This window comes from Canis lupus, chromosome 36 (genome assembly GCF_048164855.1).
Source record: "Canis lupus baileyi chromosome 36, mCanLup2.hap1, whole genome shotgun sequence".
Classification (NCBI taxonomy): Eukaryota; Metazoa; Chordata; class Mammalia; order Carnivora; family Canidae; genus Canis; species Canis lupus.
Genome location: NC_132873.1, coordinates 9,895,130 through 9,915,482, shown reverse-complemented (window position 1 = coordinate 9,915,482; position 20,353 = coordinate 9,895,130). Strand labels below are relative to the sequence as shown.

General features: G+C 34.4%; 1 protein-coding gene and 2 long non-coding RNA genes across 11 annotated transcripts in view; 2 read left to right on the top strand and 1 right to left on the bottom strand.

The window, feature by feature from the left end:
• LOC140625495 (uncharacterized) overlaps positions 1–18,562 on the top strand; it is an 80,797-nt gene extending 62,235 nt beyond the window's left edge. The window contains exon 3 of the long non-coding RNA XR_012024827.1: positions 15,425–18,562. This is a non-coding gene — a long non-coding RNA (uncharacterized lncRNA). The remainder of the gene's footprint in view (positions 1–15,424) is intronic.
• Positions 1–20,353, top strand: part of SPAG16 (sperm associated antigen 16) — a 908,675-nt gene that overhangs the window by 229,113 nt on the left and 659,209 nt on the right. The gene's annotated exons all lie outside the window — the stretch shown is intronic.
• Positions 1–20,353, bottom strand: part of LOC140625492 (uncharacterized) — a 32,653-nt gene that overhangs the window by 2,442 nt on the left and 9,858 nt on the right. Inside the window, exon 3 of the long non-coding RNA XR_012024824.1 lies at positions 1,132–1,186. This is a non-coding gene — a long non-coding RNA (uncharacterized lncRNA). The remainder of the gene's footprint in view (positions 1–1,131; positions 1,187–20,353) is intronic.

Here is a 20,353-nt window from a genome sequence, read left to right as displayed (position 1 = left end):
AGATGTTTTCCTATAGGTCATGTCTTTTCCTGACACCTGACCAGATTCTGCATTCTAAGATGCTGTGTCAATGTTAGTCGAATTTATGAAATGATGATCACAGCTTCGAGCACTTGAAAAATGCCTTTTTCCTTTTCTCTTTATTTTCCATCAAATCATCTGTGTCTCACTTTTGCTCTTGCGCTCTTAATATGAGTTGGCTCTTAACAGTGCATTTTTAAAGATGTTTTTACTCACAAAATTTTACTTATTTTACTTCAAAAATTCAAATAATGTGAAGTGTGTATTGTTTATATTTGGGTATTTCCTGAATATTTGCTTCAGTGTTGCAGCCATCTTGTTTGCCAGTTTAATTGGTAATATTTTCTCAGGAATTCCTTAGGATGATTTCCTTCTAGCATTGTTGATATAGTGGTGAGCATAGCTACCTTCCAGAATGATTTCCTTCTCTTTTCTAGATCAGCTTTTTCTTCTGCATTCCCTAACCAAAGAATCAAAGTAACCTCTTACTTCATCACTCCCCCTATGGGTTTTTAAGCACCATTTCCTGTGCCTTTGATTCATATACATTCTTTCCATCTCTACTGGCACTGCTGTGGGTCAGACCCTTATCATGTCTCACACATTATTTCAGGGATCTTCAATCTCTCCACCTTCAGCCTTTCTTCTAATCTTAGACAGACAGACATGAACATGGATACTATGCTTCTTACCCAGTGGTATCTCTCTCAAAGATCCTTCTTTTAAATATAACTTCTTAGAGCACCCCATCACCTCCATATTTAAGTTAAAATTCCTCAGAATCCCATATAATGGTCTCTTTGACCTGGAGATGGGCTAACATAAGTAACTCTTCCCTATGCTTTGCGTTTCATTACCAGCCTCATGTTTGGCTATAAGACAACTACCTGGTGTTCTTCTCTATGACCATGTTGCTTGCTTCTGTTTTGAATTTTCTTATGCTTTCCTCTCCCTGCATCTCTCTTGCCCCTCTCTTACCTGGCAAGTCCTTGCTTATCTTGTAATCTTAAGTGTTGTTGCTTCCTGAAAATGTTCCCATTTCCCTTTGGGTTAAGTAAATGATTCCTCTCCTGGGCTCCCAGTGAATATTACTGCAATTAATCATTTTACCTTTTTGACAGCTTCAGTCCTTGAAGCAGGAACTTGACATATGAATATCTGGGACCTGATATAGGGCCAAACACATAAGATACAATTCATAGTTGTTTGTTGAACTGAACCAAACGGAACTTTTCCATTCTATTTAAAACCCTCATCTTAAATATATGTGCTATTTTTAAATATATAGTGTTTTAATATACCTTTTAGTGTGTCTAAATAGCATAAAGATTATAATAATTTTGTAATTCACTTAATGTCATAGTATCCATGTTCATGTCTGTCTGTCTGTCTATCTACCAACCCACCCACCTACCTACCCACCTAAATGCTGTCAAGGTTTTAGAGGACTCTTTGACCTTTGACACTCAATGTTTGACACATATAAATGTAATGGCCCTGTTAAGTGTAACAAATGAGTTTCCTGAGAGGGACAGAGGTATACTTAAATTGTAGGTAATAATCTAGAAACATGATAATATTTAACTTTTGAAATGTACAAATGATAGGTTGCTATTCTATCAAAAATAAGAATAACAAACTCGAATAATTCACATTCTCACCTATGAACTCTTATCTCTAACTACATGTACTTAATTAAAAATCACTGGAATATTGTAAAAATTTAACATCGTGTTAATTTCATTAATAATATCATTGCTTTTTGTCAAGTTTAGTAATAATTGAATTTATCCAGCTGGAAAATGTTAGACAAAGACAGATAGACAGGTAACTCTTTATTGTCAATTAGTTTAAGAAGAAATGAAGCTTTTCTTTTAACATATATCAAACTTGACACATTTTGCACTTTCTAGGATTACTTTTAAATGTTTCCTGTGGTAACTGTCAGAGGTTTAGATAATTTAAGTTTAAAGTAGTTACAGAACTAATAGTTTTAGAATTTTCTTGTTATACCATACAAAGATCTTTGTACCATCTATAAAGTCATGTAACACTAGAGTAAAAATGTTATTCTAGACATTAAATTATGTTGTTCCTTTAAGTAACATAGAGAACTTTCAATTCCAACGAGGCCAACAAATTTTAGAATTTAAAATGTTCTGAGGCTTGTTTTACTCTATTCCCTCCAAATATTTAGTAATCCTTGTATATAAATAACAAACATCACTTTTGTGCAGATAGATGACAATTTTTATAAAGTTTAAATGTATTTATTCTTTATTATAGCATTTGTTATTCAATAATATTCTAAAATGTACTCTGATCACCACTGTGTACTTCATCAATGTGCTTTTGTGCTTCATTAATTAGTAACTGACTAAAAGTTAATGTTTATCATCTGTCAATCTCCTCAAGACAGATCATTTTGCTATTTGATGCCAAATCACAAAATATTATAAATTACCAGCAATGCTCCTTATTTTACTCCTTATCATAGCAAATTTAAAGATCAAACTGGCAATATATCAGATAAATAGAATAATATATTTTAATTTAATAACCAAACGGCTGAACATATTTCTCTGTGGGGAATAATAACTTCTTGGCTGACATCAGAAGGAGGTAGAAGCTTTTGGGTAATGGTAAAGAGCCTTCAGATGCTGATTCAAACCCTGAATAATTGCATAGTAACCTATCTCTCTCTTAAAATATGATTTAAGATGTTGGCTTCTTTAGACATTTAAGGGTTAACCTTTATTAATCTGGCATTTTAGGTTTCCATTCACAAAGAACTTGAGTTGGTTGTAATCTTAGATTCAGATCACACTAGCATCACTTCAGAACATACTTTTGAGTATAAAACCTGAAAATATGAGATAGAAACACTCTAAATCTAAAGTCTCTCTCACCTAAATCTTGGATGATATTTTTAGGACAGATGTATAAGACTATAACTAAACAAATTTTCAGATGGAAACAACCAGAGTACAATATTTTTTGTAACTTTGGATGTTCATTTACTTATTTTTGACACTGGGGAAATTATGGTAAATTATGATTAAGAAGTGTATAAGGTACCCAATGATCCTAGTGTATTGTTTGGTATTAGAAGCTAAAGAAAAGGAGATTTATGGAAGTTAAAGTCACAGAGTGAGCCGCTCTGTGACTTTTACCACCTCTGTGGTGGTAGGTATGCACCAGTTATGGAGACACTGCAACTGGCTAGCCTAGGTAATGTTATCAGAACTTTAGAAATAAATACACTTCTATCAATCTGATTCCATAGTTACTAAGCAAACTTCTGGTTATTTGGGAACTCTCATCCCACTTTTGTTCCTTGCAGAGAATGTCTGGTCAGCTAAACAGTGGCCAGCCAATCACCTCCCTGTTTATAAAAGGGCTGGGGAAAAAAGAGGGGGGGGCTGGAAGTTACAAAAATATTTTGCCAAGACTTGTGAAAATAAAATTGCCAGAATGCAAATACAAGACTTTGCATTTCAAGATACCAAATACTGAATATTTTATACAGACACAAACTGAAATAAAACTGGTATGATAACCTACTTCAGCAGTCAATGATGTTGCCTAGTTTTCCAAACTGAAGATAGTAATTCAGTAGAGCATTAATCACTGTAAAAGGTTTCAGTGCTTAAACTCTGATTTATTTTGAGAGTCATTTATTCCTAATTTGTTTATACCTTTATTCATTTGTTAACACAATTACATGTGTTTTTTTTGATCAGGTCACTTTGTTGATCACAGGGGATACAGTGTTATTATCTTATTCCAGATGTCTGTCCTCATGGAGCTTATAGTCTATAACATATGTAACATATAGTTAATATATATTTTTACAACTTCTTCATTCTTAATTTTCCTTAAGTCTTTCTGCTTGGTAACTACAGTTCTAGAAATACCAGAATTTTTAAAGAACTTATTTCATAGTTATCAAAAATATACTGAAGTACTAAAAACAGACACAGAGTAATTTTTAAATTTTAGAAATTTGGTAAAAGTTAGCATTTTAATGAAAAACTTTATTTTCATTTGTCACATTTTTTCTAAAGTTAATTTACTTCAGTATCACTTTCGGCTAATTACATATAGTAATGAGCTTTGTTTCTCTGAGATCTTGACAAAGGCCCGTGTTTTATTTAATAACCAGAAAGATATCATTACATATTATACAAATGATTCTTATCAATAGTTTCCAAACATGAGAATTAACAACAATGTTTTATGTATACATGGAGTGGTTTTCAATGCCTTTCAAGGTAATTAAATTAGTTTTTATTACTAATGTGTCAAGGAATGTGGTATTGGTTACAGAGGCAAGACTGCCAGATGCCAGCTTCAGTGGAGTGTAAAATTTAGAATACTCAGCATTAATGACCACTGGAAAGATTTCCAGATGATTGGAGACTATGAACCCAATTGACTTTTGAGACTTAAATGCAGTGTTATATGAATGATGTGAACTACTCTCATGAATTGCCTTTTTAATGCTCTATCTTGTAGTTTTTGTTCAAAGAAAACTTGTCAGACTAAAGTCAATTAAGATCTTAAAATAAAATTAGAATTGCACAAACTTTTTTTTTGTAGGGGTGGATATTGGCATGTTTTGGTAATGATGCTAAAAATGAAACAACTGAATTTTGGTACAAGTCATGATATTACATAAACTTTCGTGGGAAAAACTGTGTAGACAACCTAGTTACTTATTGCCTTTGAATATGAAATATTTGACTCGGAAAGTTGACCTTTAGAGAGTATTAGCTTTATGTCATCTAAATTGAGCAAATGTGTTTTAGGAAAGGTTATGTCTCTTCAGTGTCATACTGTTACATTATCAAATACTTATGATCTGTTTATTTGTTCTTTAAGAAGAAATAATCACAAGTAAAATACTCTTTTCAGGATTTAAAGACTGAGTAGGCAAATATAATTTTAAAATTCAGTTTACTTGTAATAGTACAAAAATATAAATATCCTGATAATTGCAGAGTAAAGAAAAGGAGGAACCATTATTAAGGAAATATTTCTGCAAGGCTATGTGAAAATCATCTACTACTTGCTGCTCTCTTAAACATTAATTATCGATTACTTACAATTCCAAGCTATCCTAAGGCTCACTGAAATAAATGGCTAAACGGTCACCCTTAAATTTTCTCTTTACCTTTTTCCTTCTAATTCACTTTGATTTTATATAGAACATTGAGGAAACTGAATAATCCTCATAGTTTCTTAGCCAATCCCTTTTCCCCAACTTTTTATCCCAAGCATGTGTAATAGCATTCTACAGAGAAACAAAAGCCATAGGAGATATATGATTATGTAATAATGTGTGTATATATTAAACATATTTTATTATAAGGAATCAAGATCTGGAGTCAGTAAGCCTGAAACTGAGGAGAGCCAGAGATATAATTCTAGTGTGAGTCTGAAGACCTGAGAAGCAAGAGAGCCTATAGTATAAGTTCCAATGTGAGTCCAAGGCTAAAGTCAGGATCAAACCCATGTCCCAAATCAAAGACAACCAGAGAAAGCAAATTCTCCATTACTCAGACTTTTGTTCTATTTGGGCATTCAGTAGACTGGATGGGACCCATCCATTTTGAGGTAGACAATCTGCTACATTCTATCTATCAATTGATACCTGGGTATCTTATGATTCAGTCAAATGGACATATAAACTATCATAAGTCCTACACACACAGTGCGGTTTGGATTTTCAATCTTCTAGTTTATTCTTCTTTGTTGAAGATTATAACAGAATCTTGAGGATTTTCCAAGTTTCAGTAATGTACTTTCAATATCTTCTTTTACCTCTTCCTTTTTCCTAAGTGATCCAAAACCATCGAAGTTAGAATTAATTTTGCTTCATTGCCATGAAGACTTTGGACTTCTGGCTAAGCTCTGAAGAGGCATCTCTCATCTATTTGATTAACAGTTATTTATTGAGTTCTTCACTCTCCAGGCACTGGATCTGCTTTATCTGAGTAACTGGAAGTAGAGATAAGTTGTCTTTCAAAGTTGAGTATCTTTCTCTCCAGGCACTGGATCTGCTTTATCTGAGTAACTGGAAGTAGAGATAAGTTGTCTTTCAAAGTTGAGTATCTTTCATTAGTCAACTTTATATATCTACTTGTTGCTATAAGTTAATTGTCGATCACAGTGTGGTAAATAGGAATGATGATGTACTGTTGGTGGAAGTATAAATTGACTGAAGAACAATTTGGCAGTACTTAGTGAAATTAAACATGAATATCTCTTGGAATCCACCTGTTGAACTTTCACCCCCAGAGAAATTTTTGTACAAATGCAAAGACACGCAGTCTTTCTCTATGTATGTGTGTGTGTTCACCATAGATTTAGAAGCTAGATACAACTTTATTTTTTTTTAAATTTAAGTTCAATTTGCCAACATATAGTATAACACCCAGTGCTCATCCCATCAAGTGCCCTCCTTAGTGCTCATCACCCAGTTACCCCATACCCTTTCCCTCCCCTTCTGCAACCCTTTGTTTCCCAGAGTTAGGAGTCTCTCACGGTTTGTCTCCCTCTCTAATTTTTCCCACTCAGTTCCCCTCCTTTCCCTTAAAATCTCTTTCACTATATCTATATTCCACATAGGGTGAAACCATATGATGATTGTCCTTCTCCAATTGACTTACTTCACTCAGCATAATACCCTCGAGTTCCATCCATATCAAAGCAAATGGTGGGTATTCATCTTTCTGATGGCTGAGTAATGTTCCATTGTATATATACCACATCTTTGTTATCTATTCACTTGCCAAAGGACATCATGGTTCCTTCCACAGTTTGGCGATTGTGGACTTTGCTGCTATAAACATTGGGGTGCGGGTGTCCCGGGGTTTCACTACATCAGTATCTTTGGGGTAAATCCCCAGCAGTGCAATTGCTGGGTTGTAGGGTAGCTCTATTTTTAACTCTTTGAAGAACCTCCACACTGTTTTCCAGGGTGGCTGCTCCGGTTTGCATTCCCACCAACAGTGCAAGAGGATTCCCCTTTCTCCGCCTCCTTGCCAACATTTGTTGTTTCCTGTCCTGTTAATTTTAGCCATTCTCACTGGTGTGAGGTGGTATCTCATTATGGTTTTGATTTGTATTTTCCTGATGCCAAGTGATACGGAACATTTTTTCCTGTGCTTTTTGGCCATGTCTATGTCTTCTTTAAAGAAATGTCTGTTCATGTCTTCTGCCCATTTCATAACTGGATTGTTTGTTTCTTAGGTGTTGGGTTTGATAAGTTCTTTATAGATCTTGGATACTAGCCCTTTATCTATCATTTGTAAATATCTTCTCTCATTCTGTAGGTTGTTCTTTAGTTTTGTTAACTGTTTCTTTTGCAGTGCAGAAGGTTTTTATCTTAAGTTCCAATAGTTCATTTTTGCTTTTGTTTCCCTTGCCTTCAGAGTGTATCTTGTAAGAAGTTGCATTGGCCAACTTCAAAACGGTTGTTGCCTGTGTTCTCCTCTAGTATTTTGATGGATTCTGGTCTCACATTTAGATCTTTCATCCACTTTGAGTTTATCTTTGTGTTTGGTGTAAGAGGATGGTCCAGTATCATTCTTCTGCACATGGCTGTCCAGTTTTCCCAACACCATTTATTGAGGATAAGGTCCTTTTTCCAGTGGATAGTCTTTCCTGCTTTGTCGAAATTTAGTTGACCATAGAGTCGAGGGTCTGTTTCTGGGTTCTCTGTTCTATTCCATTAATCTATATGTCTATTTTTGTGCGGGTACTGTACTGCCTTGAAGATCACAGCTTTGTAATACAGCTTGAAATTGGCATTGTGATGCCCCCAGCATTGGTTTTCTTTTTCAATATTCCTTTGATTTTGCTGTGTTTTGATGAGTAGTCATGTGTTTTGTAATAAAACTAAATTTATTAATGGTTTCCTGTATAAGTTATAATTTTTATCCTTGAAGGAGTTCCTCAACCCAAACACAACAAAAATATTCTCCAATATTTTCTTACAAGAGGCTTACAAAAACTTTCCTTTTCGTGCTTTAGCAGTCTATCCTTCTAGAACCACTTCTTGTTTAGCCATTTTGTTTTAGTGTGTTTGTGTGTGAAATGAGGAGACATCAAGTTAACTATTTAAAACAAATAAATGGATAATATGAAGTCAATTCTTAAAATGATTCATTGGTATCCCATTGTACTTAGAATAAAATTCAAACTATTTTCTTTGATTCTGCACTCTCTGGGCTACCTCTTTCACTGCATTTCCATTCTTTCTGTTATCATTCATTTCATTATACTGGCTTTATTTCTCATATGTTAACCTCTTTCCTTTCTCTTTCTATATTGTCCATTTGTCACCTTACAAAGACTGGGGGTATTTTGGTGTTTATTGATGTATGTTGATATTCTTTCTATGTCAGCTTAAATGTTATATTTTAGGGAGGCATTTTCTACCCAATCTATTTAAATTGGCCTTTCCATTCATTCTCCATAATAGGTTCCTGTTTTGTTTTGCTTTACAGAACTTATTTACTCGTTCATTTTTTTCGTTTGAAAATTATTGATTTCTCTTCCATGCACTGAAGCTTCATGAGGGAGAGATTTTATCTACTTTATTTGCTACGCTCTTTGGAGTCCCTCATAATTCTTGGCATTTATAGATGTTGAATGAATGAATGATGGAAATAGATGTCCCATTTCTTTTTTTACTTTCATCCAATAAATTACCATAATATGTAGATACATTTCTTCCATATTTTCACATCAGTCCATTTTGTTACAAATTTCTTTCTACTGCCATATTATAGATCTATATCATTTATTACTTTGTTCCTTATTTCTTTCCTCTGTCATTTTTTTCTTCTAAGAATTCTCTATTACACAGGGATCTTAAAATTTTAATTATATGGCTTCTCTGATTATAGTTCTTCAACTTCTGTCCATTGGCTTTAAGTAAAAAAATCCCTAAGTTTATAATATGCACACAGTATTCTTTTAATCTTACATTCTCTTCTATCTACATCTCATTTTCCACTTCTCTTCATTGCAAAACTCCACAAAGAATTTTCTGTATACATTGTATTCACTTTCTCACCTTCAAATCTATTAATCCATCTAGCTAACTATCATGTAGTTATTATTATATAGCTTATTTATTTTTAAAAATTTTATCTATTTGAGAGAGAGTGACTGAGCAAGTCAGGGTAGGACTAGAGATGGGACGAGCCAACTCTCCAACAAGCAGGGAGCCCAACACAGGGCTTGATCCCAGGACCCCAGGATCATGATCTGAGCTGAAGGCAGATGCTTAACCACCTGAGCCACTCAGGTGTCCCAGAGTTTTTATTTATTGGTTGGTGAAATATTTCAAATATAAATGATAATGGAAAGAATAATATACAGAACTTCATGTACCAAGAGTTAGTAAAAAATGGCAGATTTTGCTTCAAATATGCTCACTCAACTATTCCCACACATTAGATAATTTCGAAGCAGATAGAAGACACATTATTTCATCTATAAATATTTTGGAATATATTTAGAAAAGACAAGGACTCTTTTAAATTAATATATATTTACATATAGTAAAGTGCATAGATATTAAGTATGCAGCTTGGTATACACATGTGTACACTCACATAAACACAACTTTCAACAGGAATATAGAACATTGATACTATTCAGAAGTTTTCTTCATGTATCCTCCAGCAGTAAATACTATTATGATTTCAATAAAGATAAATTAGTTTTGCCTTTATGAACTTTAAAAGAAGCAATTGAGTAGTGTCCCTGTGGTGCCTGGTCTCTTTCACTTAAACATAGTATTTCTGAGATTTTTCCATGTTGTTGCATGAGTATTTAGTAATTAATTATTTTTTAGTTGTGTGTAGCATTCCATTATATAAATGTATCACAATTCTGTAGAAAGCCATTCATGGTTTTAAAAAAGTTTTTGGTTATTTTGAATAACACTGCCATGAACATTTATGTGTCTTTTGATGAAAATATGCTGGATCATAGGGGAAATATATGTTCAAGTATAGTAGATATTACTAAACTGTTTTCCAATAATCTCAAAATAATGTATTAGAATTCTAGTTACTTCTCATCTTTGCCAAAAATTGATATCGTCAGTTCTCTTCATTATAGCTATTTTATTGGTGTATGTTGATATCTCATTATGTTTTGACACTTCCCTGATAAATGATTTGAGTACTTTTTCATATGCTCTTTGAATATTATTTCCAAATTTTTACTAATTATAGATAATGTGGCCATGGGTATTCTTCTAAGTGTCTTCTTAGTTGGCCTATTACTGAATGTCCACCTAGTTCTGGTTATTAACTTGTAACTGGACCTCCTACAAGTCATGATCCCTAGTCTGTTTAGAAATAAACACATTCCTAGTCCTTGGAGTCATCCATATCCCCAGTAAGAGACAAAGCTTCATCTGCCTTGTAGCCCTACTGTCTTCATTGGAACAGAGACAATGGTGAATCAATTAATCCAGAGAATATGATGGGAATCAGCAGACAAACATAAAGGCAAGAGAAGGTTTTGGTAAAGAAGGACAGAATATTCTCCGGGAAGAAAAATGGCCATGAGCATATTATTATAGCTTTTTTCTTCTTTTTTAAAAACATATTTGATTATTGAAATTTTAATATAACTACATGTACTATACTAGTTAAATATTTGTTTACTTCTTTTTTATGAAGATCTTCTATAAAACAACAACAAAAAACCCTTGAGCCATATTTTTCTCAGTGCTTAAGTAATGAATTAGGCATATGAGTTAACTTTCTAGATTAATATTGGTAGATTCTCTGCACTTGCACCTGTGAAATTTGGAAAGATTCAGTCCATTCAGCATCTGTGTTAGAACACATCAGAATTTTCTCATGCATGGTCTAATTTAATCATCTACTTTTTTATAAAATAGAGAGTGCTATTAGATAATATTATTGTCATTTTATACCTGACAAAGTAATTATTCAAATTGACTTAGCTAGTAAGGGCAGAGCTAGAACACACAGCTGAGTCTACTGGTTTGAAGCCCATTCCTCTGTCCACTGTGAGTCATCTGCTCTATTAGTAAATGGTGTACACTCACATGAATTTTAAAGTCCATCTAAGATACAGTTGGTGTTCTGACCAAGAGGTCTTTGTTTTCTTTTGCTCATGAATTGCAAGGAACACTTACACTTTTCTCGGAAGAAATTTATCAAGTGCAACTTCCTCCAATTTCATGAAGTCATTTAAGTAATTTCCCTTCCATTAAGGCTAATAAGCACCTTTCATCGTTGTTTAATTTTGTACTTTCCAGACCCCAATCCATTTTAATATTTTTTAAAGTACTAAATGTAACTATGGTCCTTTATGATTTTTTCAGTGAGAAGTTATCTCTACTAATTCTTGACACCAGATTCAAATCTATACCCATCAACTCTTTCTAATTTTGTTTTCTGTGTATGTGTGTGTGTGTGTGTTTGTGTTTGTGTGTGATAGGGAAGTAAGGAGATGGGCTTCATAACTAAGATATTGTGCATTTAAAGAGAAAACATCCGCTAGTAAATAAAAGACAGCTTTTTAAAAGAACAGTTCTTTAAAAGAGTTATGTGTTTTGCCATTTTGCAGAAGTGATAATAAAACTGGTTATTCATTGATCTCAGAGGCTTGGCTACAGCAAAAATCAAGTAAGAGCATGAACATTATTCAGTGAATTCATCCATTCTGAAAATTAAAGCCAGAAAAACCCCAGACCCTTAGAAGCCTCCCAGGAGCCTTTTTGTAGCTATCAGCTTGATTTTCTACATTTGTTCTAAATTACTTGAACAGTGGTTTATATTTACCATCCTAAAACTTTCTCTTGCTTTTGACTAAATTCACTTTAGAGAAATAGTAACCTCTGACTCTATATTCATAAATTTTGTATGTGCCAATTCTTCTGTGCCACTGTTGTCATCTTAGTGTTCAAGGCTTTTGCTTTCTTCCCTGGATGTTTTTAATACATCCTTCTCTATTTACCTATGTGTGACTTTTTAAATTTATTGTGGATACTACATTCTTTAGTTGCTGGCTTAGTTTTCTCACACACCAGAGTGATTAGGCAGTCCCTCTCTTGGACTCCTCAGTGGCAATCTCTTGACTTCCATATCTCACCAAACATCTTTCCAAGTCCTCCAGACAAATTCAGGTTATATTACCTATCACTTAGGGCCCTAAGTCCACTTAGGACGTCGTAACGTCCCCTCTAAGGACATTTTTCCATCGAATCCCACCCCCATCATTTCCTTTTCAGTCCAAACTGAAATCATTAAAAAGTGCAAATCAATCATTTTCTCTCAGACTATCCTAAGAAAATTGAACGTTGCTCTTTAATTTGGCTTTTAATGATAGTGGTAATAGTTGTATTCTGGAGATATGTGGGCATGTGTATTTTTATAGGTTCCAATCCTTTAAACAAAATTTACTTTGCCTATTCAGTCTATTCAATGTAATTACCAAAGTCACAGAGAAAGCAGTCCCCAGTTAATGTTTAGTCAGGTTGGGTCATGGTTGTCTGAGGCTCGTGGCTGGAATTCTTGCTAGTTCCTCTGTCATATCTTGGTGTTATAATGATGACCAGTTTTATTTAAATATTCCTACCACTTATATTTCAAAATGTATTATCTGGTTTGTTTGGGCTTCTTTTTTTCCTATTTTAGTCACAACATTCTTAAACATTTTACTATTAAGTGTCTTTTTGGTTGGGATAAAATAGTCAAGGACATTAAGATGAAAATGAATGAGTATTTATCAATAGCATGTTTTTTACTATATGATTTTATATTAAGTAATCTGTTCTAATGCTATACTCCTGGAAAAATAATGTAATGATTACTACATTGAAGAACAAAAAAAACTTAAATATCTTGATAAGCTATGTTAGATACAGTGTAAAAGATTTCAGTCCATTTTTATGGCTTTGTTTGGCTTAAATGGAGTGTTCAGTTAATAATACTATGACTTATGTCTTCTATTTTATTTATTTCACAGATAGCTACACCATTAACTACCCTATTTTTCAGGAAATTTGCTATGTAAACTACTAAAAGAATTCCCACGAGAAATCTAATTTCCACTATGAAACACAGTTTTGTAATTTAAATATATTCTATTATTACACTAGGTAATGATATGTTGTAACCTATGCAAGTATATAAATGAAACACTAGGTTTTATTTTAGAAATATACAGAGATCTTTTGTTTCATATTCTTACCATTTTACCCTTTTACAGCTGAAACAGGGATTATCTTTTTTCTTCCTTTTTTTTTGCATTTAAAAGGAAGCTTCCCTCCTTTAGTTCACAGAAAGTTACCCATTTTTAATACTGCTTTCTATAATGTTCTCCATAGTCTATATTTTGTATAGGTAGAACACTGAAAACAATGAAATTGTATATAATATATATATATATACACAAAATTGTATTTGTTTATTGATCTCAAAATTGTGTCCATGCATGTCCATTATACATTCATACATATTAAATACCTACAGCAAAAATACAATGAGGGCTTGAAAATATTGGTAAGTTTTTTCACCTGAACTGTTATGTCTCATTTTTAGTTTAGATATGCTATTTGCCTTTATTTTTCTTAATTAACAAGCATATTAATTAACTGGTAGGTATTTCAATAATTGTTCAGAGGGGAAATATCAAGATTAATATATTTTGTATATAAGGTTTATAAACATCTAAAAAATTTGCTCTATTGGAATTTTTCTTTTTTTCCCCACTTAGAATTATTTCCACTCTTAACATTGATTTCTAGATGATTGTCTTCAGCCAAGACACCTCCTCATGATTCCAACTTCTTACTTTACATCATCACTCAGATATCTAAAAGGCATTTCAATTCAATATGGCAGATAGAACTCTCTGTACCTACTTTACTATTTCAGTTAGTTTCCTAACTCCATTCTTCCAGGTACTTGATTCAAAAATCTTAGACTCATTCTTGAATCTTCTCTTCCTTTCATACTGAATATTCTATTAGGGAAACCTATTGGTTTTCCTTCATATTATATCCAGTATCTGACCATTCTTCTCCATCTTCACTTATAGTTCAAGCCTAGATCATGATAATAGATTCCAAACTTGTCTCTCTGTTTATGCCTTTGTTTCTCTTCAACCCCCGCCAGGTATGTTCTCAAAACAATAGCTAGAGCGATCCCATTAAAATATAGTCACATCATTACCCTTCTGCTCACAAAACCCCTTGGCTCTTTATTTTACTTAGAACAAAAGTTGAGATCCTTAATAATCAACAAAATCTTACATGTTATGGAGCCTTGTTATTCTCTGACATCATCTCCTGATAATCTCCTCCTAACTTACTCTACCCCAGGCACTGGTCTTGACTTGCTTTGAATAGACCAGGTAATTTCTTCATTAGAGCCTTTGCAAATTGCCATTCTGCTGCCTAGAATAATCTTCCTTCAAATATCTATATGATATTTTTCCTTTGCCTGCTTTAGGTCTTATCCATATGACAGCTTCTCAATGACACCTTTCATGTCAAATATTATAAATATCCTCTGGTACTTCTCACCTACTTTTCCTATTTCTCTTTAGGTTTTTATTCTCTGCCTCTCTTCTTGAATACATTTTTTATGAAGGCCAGAATTTTTTTCCTTTTTATTTTCACTAATGTTCCCTAGTGTTTGATACATAATAGATGCTCAATAATATCTGGTGGATGTATGAATAGTTTTTGCTATTCCTTTCCCTAAAGGGGGGGAGGAATTTGAATAGGGTGGGAGAGGATTGCTTAGTATAAACAAAGAATGCAAGTACTCAGCTCAAGGTTCTAAAAAGCTACTCTGAGTTACAGCGATCCTCACCTTTCAATCTCTTTTTTTCACAGTGGGTCAAGGAGCAAGAGATCCTTCAGGTTTGAAAACAAGATAGCAACCCACTTTAAAATCCCATTCTTGTGTTTTGTTGAAAGAATATTCTGATTGGCGGGTATGGGAAATAGTGTCTCCAAAACAAGTTTACTCATTGAAAGCTTGTTGGCCAAGGAATCTATGAGATGGAGAGAATATGGATACTGGAATTAAAACAAAACAAAACAAAACAAAACAAAAACTAGGTCTGGTTTGCTAATGTAAAATTCTCACTATTCACTAGAATTTTTAATGCCCCGCAAAGCATTAAGTTCTTGTAACATCTGGATTTTTATAACAAATTTCAGTGCAAGGGATACAAAGATCATAATAAGATATATGGAATATCTCTTCCTTTTCCATTTTACCCTAAACTAGAAGACAATCAATGATGGGAATCAATAGGCTTCATCAATCTGAAACAGAAAGAGTGGAGGCAATTAACTTAAAATTCTTCTCAATTCAACCTTTAGTGGCTGGCCTATTGGACATGTCTGGTCCTTTCTGTCATCAATCCTCTGGAGGCATCAGAGAATGAATACTCATCACAACAGCCCTGTTATTTTCCTTGAAAACATTGTGCCTGTATGTTGAAATCACAGTATGCAATCTATTTATTGAGTTGGTCACAAAGGAAGAGTCCTAGATAAGTCATTATATAAATTTGACATTATATTTTGAAAAGATTTACTTTTCTTTTATCTATGAAACTTCATTATTATGCTTTTATAAGACATTATGGGTGCATTAAGATATGAAGATTGCTTAATATTGCGATCTCCATGCATAATTTATGCTTAGAGCAAAGAGAACTTTTTTGAACACCTATGGCATAGCTCTTCTTGTAAGATAATACAGTTACAATCCTCATGATTTGCTAGGTGAGAAAAAATCCACCAATAAGAATACCAAAATTGTTATTAGGAGTGAGTGGCATACTAGGATTTTTGAGATTTTGCTCATTGAAACTATCTTTAAAATAAACTTTATTTTGCAAGTGTAGACATGATACTCTAGTAACTTAAATACAAGAAAGGAATAAGTTTAGCTAAATGATTTATTACTACTTAACATTAGAAAATAGTTTGAATTGTGTAAATAGCTGCTTTTACACATTAAAGAGTAACAGAATTAGAGTATAGCTAGAATATAACTAGATACTGGAATATATATTGTTATATGGTTTACAACGTGATTGTTACTTTCTATAATTATTACCATAACTCTGTGAAATTAGTTCCTGTGAAATTAGATTTGCCTTTGAGGAAATCTGAGATCAACCTGGTTAATGCATATTCAAAGCCATACAAGCCGTAAGTGGCAGAGTGAGGATTCAAACTCACATTCTTTAATACCATTTTTAGAGCTCTTTATAAGACACTGAAGGAATATGTAAACTCCCCGATTCTCTGTGTGTGGAAAGAAATATCCTCCAGTAAATTGTTCTGTCTAATTTTACTGCATAATTAAGCAGATTATAGGATAAATTAATGTGTTGGCACAGTTAACTATTTCTTATTTACTTTTCTTTCCCTGTGGAGTCTGCTACTCTGCAGGAGGTCTTTTAAATGGAAACATTCCATTAACTTTCTTAACACAGAGGTGGGAGACAAACACAGCAACTAATACAACGATAATAGCTACCCTTAGGCACCTTAACAAGTTGTCACCTCAAATATTAGCAGTAAATCATGGAAGGAAGGTGACAGTAGGGGGAAGCCAGAAGATAGTCTTGCATATTTTTTTCTCAAAATGTGATCTGCTTCAGAATCCTGAGGATGTTTATTAAACACACAGATTCCTGGGCTCCAGCCTAAACTACTGAATCCGAATTTCACAGCTGGGTCCCAAGCCTGTCAGTTCTAAAAGCCCCCTACATGATTTTTTTTTTCCATCCAGGCACATTAAATATTAAGACTGATATCTAGTTCATTCTGAGTCAACAGACTTCAGATAGTACCCTTTCTCTGCATGTAGGGTACTCTGGCTAATTTAAACACGAATTTACTGAAAGATTTCAAAAGTTTATTGAAGCAGAAGAAGCAGTACCAGGAGAAAGAAGGAACAGTTAATCCTTGGGGTCTAGGAAGAGCAAACCACAACATGAACAATCTGTTCAGGGCATTGTAGCCCGAAAGCCTTTCAGGATTACAACAGTGCAGAGCTAGCCTCTTATCTAATGGGTATCTGGCCCCCCAGACCACGCTGGATCCAGTGGGGAAAAGACCATTCCAGTAAGGAATCTGGATGCTATTAGAAAGGAGAGTTAATGCTGAGAGCAGTCTAAACATAACTGCCCTCTGTATAGTACATACAAGTTTAGTTTCATTACTGATGCCTGATATGCATTCTGCAGGCAGCCCCAGTAAGATCTAGCTGGAAGGGGCCTCCACTTATAGAAACAATAGAAAACAGTTTAATAGAAAACAGTTTAATTACTAGCTATGAACTCTCAGGCCATCAGTGAGTGCTGGAGCTTTGAAAGGTCTCAGTCCAGCCTACCTCAGCCCTTTGGTGGTCTTTTATAGCCTCAAAGCTTTCCTTGTGGACACTAATCATTCCCTTACCCTCACTACAAGAGAGCCTATCAAGTTCTAGGTGATAGCTCCCAAGTTTGATTAATTCAGTAAGATTTTGCCGTGAAAATATAGAAAAAATAAATTACTTTTATGGAATAGTACTCACTTTAGTTACTGATTGAAGCTTAATTATTCATATAACCATAATCCCCATGCCATCAGGGTTCCATTGTGTGCCTGCTGCCTTACCATTCCTTCTACCTAGAATACTCCTCCTCCGGATCATCATATTTTGGGGTCCCTATCAGCATTCATATTTTAGGTCAAGAAGCCCTTTCCAACCATCAAATCTCCATAAGCTGCTCCTACCTTCCACCATGCTTTCCCTGACTCATCATTCACTGGTCCTGCGTTTCTTTCATAGCACTCATAATTATTTCAGATCATTTATTAGCAAATTGGTTTTACCTGTCTAGTATGATTAGAACATTAACCACCCCCCTCCTTGCTGCATATATATACCCAAATAAAATGGAAAGTATTTGCCTTTGTTTTGGCATGCCTGAGACTGCATCTTATTTTGAGTAGGATGTCATGAATTTATACTTCTTACTTGAATTCATAGTTCTCATAACGCTACTCTCCTTAGCAAGGGACATGGAAAGCTCTTCTTTTTCATCCTGTCTTTAAAGCTCTTCTTTTCCATCCTTTTAACATTTCACCATCAACCCTGTGCTTTAAACACATCACTATGATTTAGAGTTTGTGGAATATGCCAGCTATCCCATTTTCTACGAAGATTTCTGTGTTCTTTGCCTTCACAAAGAGTTCAGTTTAAAGGGAAAGAGAAAAAGAAAGAGGGAGAGTGAAGCTGACTGGATTGGGTGGCTAGACAGTTCATGATTTGTCTCTCTTATTTTCGTTTCATGGCTAAATTTTCTCCCTAGACTTCTTTGTCTTTCTCTAGCAAGAGTTTAATTGGGTATTACAACAGTAAAGCAAAATGTAAGTCAGTTTCACCATAAGTCATGAATGTTTAAATTTTAGGCAATGATTAGTAAAGATGAGAGAAGTTAGATCTGAAACATATACTATGTTGATTAAAGTAGTGTTTGCACTTTTATTGTCAAATATAATTATGTTTTATATAATGAGATAATATATATAAAATTAGATTATATGAATGTATAAATTATATTTAATTAAATATGTCATATATTTTAGTATACTTAATATGATATAATTTTATTTTATTTTACTCTTATGACAGGACTATTAGACCTTACAGATAAATTCCACTGCCTATGAAATTGAGACAACCAGGGTTTTTCCATTCAAACACATGTAGTCCTTCAAGGGACTCTGTAAACCCCTTCTTAACTATTTGGACAATTTAAAAATGTCACTCTCTGTTGATTTACACCAAGTTTGATTTATCTTTTTTTAAAAATTGCAAACTAATGTTATTATTTACCTCTAATATTTAAAATTTTTTTTATTTATTCATGAGAGACAGAGAGAGAGAGGCAGAGACACAGGCAGAGGGAGAAGCAGGCTCCATGCAGGGAGCCTGACGTGGGACTTTATCCCGGGTCTCCGGGTTCACACCCTGGGCTGAAGACGGCGCTAACTGCTGAGCCACCCGGGCTGCCCCAATTTACCTCTAATGTTATAGGAAAAGCTAGTAAAGCTTGTTTAGCTAACTTTATTGAAATATAATTTGACGAAAAGTTGCAATTTTTTTGTACTGTACCAATTTTAATCTTTTATTATTTTTTATAATTATTTTTTTATTGGAGTTCATTTTGCCAACATATAGCATAACACCCAGTGCTCATCCTGTCAAGTGCCCCCCTCAGTGCCCGTCACCCAGTCACCCCCACCCCCACCTGCCTCCCTTTCCACTACCCCTTGTTTGTTTTCCCAGAGTTAGGAATCTCTCATGTTCTGACTCCCTCACTGATATTTCCCACTCATTTTCTCTCCTTTCCCCTTTATTCCCTTTCCCTATTTTTTATATTCCCCAAATTAATGAGACCATACGATGTTTGTCCTTCTCTGATGGGCTTACTTCACTCAGCATAATACCCTCGAGTTCCATCCACGTTGAAGCAAAATGGTGGGTATTTGTCGTTTCTAATGGCTGAGGAGTATTCCATTGTATACATAGACCACAGCTTCTTTATCCATTCATCTTTCGATGGACACGGAGGCTCCTTCCACTCTGGCTATTGTGGACATTGCTGCTATAAACATTGGGGTGCAGGTTGTCCTGCCATTTTACTGCATCTGTGTCTTTGGGGTAAATCCCCAGCAGTGCAATTGCTGGGTCATAGGTCAGGTCTATTTTTAACTCTTTGAAGAACCTCCACACAGTTTTCCAGAGTGGTTGCACCAGTTCCCATTCCCACCAACAGTGCAAGAGGGTTCCCCTTTCTCGACATCCTCTCCAACATTTGCTGTTTCCTGTCTTGTTAATTTTCCCCATTCTCACTGGTGTGAGGTGGTATCTCATGTGGTTTTGATTTGTATTTCCCTGATGGCAAGTGATTTGGAGCATTTTCTCATGTGCTTCTTGTTTTTTCTCTTGTTGATATGATCTATCACACTGATTGCTTTACGAGTGTTGGACCATCTTTGCATCCTGGGAATCAATCCCACTTGGTCATGCTGAATAATCTTAATGTACTGTTCGATCCAATTGGCTAGTTATCTTGTTGAGAATTTTTGCATCTGTGTTCATCAGGGATATTGGTCTATAATTCTCCTTTTTGGTGGGGTCTTTGGTTTTGGAATTAAGGTGATGCTGGCCTCATAGAACGAGTTTGGAAGTATTCCCTCCCTTTCTATCTTTCGGAACAGCTTTAGTAGAATAGGTATTGT